Source organism: Schistocerca piceifrons, chromosome 2 (assembly GCF_021461385.2).
Source record: "Schistocerca piceifrons isolate TAMUIC-IGC-003096 chromosome 2, iqSchPice1.1, whole genome shotgun sequence".
Classification (NCBI taxonomy): domain Eukaryota; kingdom Metazoa; phylum Arthropoda; class Insecta; order Orthoptera; family Acrididae; genus Schistocerca; species Schistocerca piceifrons.
In genome coordinates, this window is record NC_060139.1 from 794,879,689 (window position 1) to 794,882,635 (window position 2,947).

The 2,947-nt window shown below is 42.1% G+C and overlaps 1 non-coding gene across 1 annotated transcript; it reads left to right on the forward strand.

The window, feature by feature from the left end:
* The first annotated feature begins 868 nt into the window (after positions 1 to 868).
* Positions 869 to 952, forward strand: Trnap-ugg. The gene has a single exon. It is a non-coding gene; the product is annotated as a tRNA-Pro (tRNA).
* The last annotated feature ends 1,995 nt before the right edge of the window (positions 953 to 2,947 follow it).

Genomic DNA, 2,947 nt, shown 5'->3' on the forward strand with positions numbered 1-2,947 from the left:
AGACAAGAATAAGGGAATACAGTCGAATTAAAGCAGGCAATGATGATGACAGGATTAGATTGAAAACTGAAACACAAAACGTAGTGGATGAGTTTTGCTGTTGGGGATGCAAAATAAGTGAGAATGATAGAAGCAGGACACAAAATGGGAAATTCTGAAAAAGAGAAATATGTGATCGTACACCACCTAACAAAGAAAGTAAAACAGCCAGAAGGGAAGGGCGAAAAGAAATGAAACTTCATGGGGTGAGATGGTATCTGAGTGAAATGATGTGTAATATTATTGCAGTGATAGCAAAATCGAGTCAGATTACAAAGAATTTAGCATTATGAGCTCACTTGGTAGAATAAGGTTGCATCCGCTCTGGCCTGGATGCAGACACAGATGCGGTTGCGAAGGGTATCATAAAGTTGTTGTATCCTCTCCCGAGGCAAACTGGCCCACAACTGTTAAAACTAGTCTTTGATATCTTTGATACCGGTACTGAGATGTAACCGATGTCCCACACGTGTTCTGTCAGGTACAGATCTGCGGTTATTGCTAAACACAGAAGTAATTCAACTCCACGAACACAGTTCATTGAGACACGTGCCATGTGTGAGAGGGCATTTTCCTGCTTAAAAAGGGCATGATACTGTCGCATAAGACGTTAACACGTGAGGCAGCGTGTATTCCGTGGTGTACCGTTGAGCCAACACCACACAGAGGCAAGGCCGAACAACCGTTTTGTGACATCATAGCCAAGTGGCGATCGTAATAGAAAGCAGCCAACATCGAAATAATCGCGTGGCTCGCAAAATTAGCTATTTTTGAGCAATGCCTGAATGTGGTTAGTTAGAAAACACATATAATTGTTTGTGTGTAGCCGGCCGGGGTGGCCGAGCGGTTCTAGGCGCTACGGTCTGGAACCGCGCGACCGCTTCGGTCGCAGGTTCGAATCCTGCTTCCGGCATGGATGTGTGTGATATCCTTAGGTTAGTTAGGTTTGAGTAGTTCTAAGTACTACGGGACTCAGAAGTTAAGTCCCATAGTGCTCAGAGCCATTTTGTTTGTGTGTAAATGTGGAAAAAATAATTAAGAACGCATTAATACTATTAATTTCGTGCGTAGCACACGCAACATGTCTAGCTCATTTGCAAAGCTACTGACGTCTTCGAAAAAATGCGTTATTTTCGTGGGTATGGTTCAAATGGCTCTGAGCACTATGGGACTTAACATCTGAGGTCATCAGTCCCCTAGAACTTAGAACTACTTAAACCTAACTAACCTAAGGACATCACACACATCCAAGCCCGAGGCAGGATTCGAACCTGCGACCGTAGTGGTCACGCGGTTCCAGACTGAAGCGCCTAGAACCGCTCGGCCACACCGGCCGGCTTCGTGGGTATGAACAGTTGGGAACACCTAGGGACACTTTTAAATATTCAGTAGTTCTTTAGTAAATATTCGTATAATTCCAAATGATATTTTTCTACAGTAGTAGTAGTAGTAGTAGAAGTAGCTTTACTAATCCATAGATCTCTTTCTACAGAGATATAGGACATGTCATGAAAGTATTTACAAGTTCAGATCAATTTAAAATAAGTTAATTCATATAGACATACGAGTGTATTTCGGAAAGTGAAGATACACCGTATGCCAGAGGAACAGAAGAGTTTTGGCCAGCAAGTTGGCAACACTGGTGTTAACCTTGAATCGTTAGCTTTCTCCTCGCGATCGGTCGGCAGTTGAACGTTGCTTCTGGTTGGAGTAGGTCGTGTTTAAAATGGCTGTGCCGATTCAGAATCCCGCCAAATGCGAAGTACGCTTTGTCATATGTTTTCTTCATGCAAAAGGCCAGCGACCAGCGGATTTTCGCCAAGAAATTGTTTCTGTTTATGGGAACATTATGAATCGACAAAATGTAACGAAATGGTGTCGTCATTTCTCTGAAGGTAGGACCAATGTTCATGACGAACAAAGAACAGGTCGGCCATCTGTGATCTCTGATGCCCTTCTTCAAAGAACGGAGGAAGCAATTCGTGCGAATAGACGTTTCACATCGAAAGAATTGCATCAGATCATACCAGACGTGTCAATGACAACTCTTTATGATGTCATGGAAATTCATTGAATATGTATACATGTTTTAGTTATGTGAAATTTTGAGCGATGTTGTTTAAAATTATGCTTGTGGATTTAAATAACTAATGGAATGATTGCTATGTAAAGTACTATAAATGACTTGGTCCATAATTAGGGAACGTAAGGTTGAAAGTAAAAGATGGAGGGAAGCCCCGCAGCTACGGAAGTAACCTGACGGAGTGGAAAAGGTTTGTTTGGCGCGCAAGTGGCAGCTCTTCCTTTGTGTCGAGTAAGGATTCTGGGCTGAGCAGTGCTGTGGTTAACACCTTGCTAGCAGCAGCGGATCATAGTGGCTCATATTCCTGGAGTTTTGAGGCCAGAAGAGCTTAAGGGCAGTATTTATGGGCCTCGGATGCTGAATTTGGTGATACCATCATCATGGCATGGTTTTTGGCTCTATAAAAATATTACTTCGACGCCAAGAAGAACAGTAATAGAGCGAGGCAAGCAGTACTGCCGTGACTGCATCGCCGCCAGGTTAACAGCCACTGCAAATTACGCCACCAGAGCCACCAGCCTTCCATTAAATTGTTTTGTATTTGGCACTCTGTAAATGGACTAGGTATTTACGAAAATTGCTTGATTTTAATAATAATCGTGGTGTTACTAAAAACTCTAACTTACACCGGTGATTATCCCAAATCACAAACCTGAACAGAGTTCCTATCCTAGTAAATTGAATTCCGAGCGCCCCAATTTATTATAATAAAGTGACTGAACTTGAATTTAATGTTGTATTGTCATTTGCACACCCAGCTATAATTTTAAGTAAGTCAAGAGACTGCTTATGAAAGCAGATTTGTTATTTAAAGAGTTATAGTTT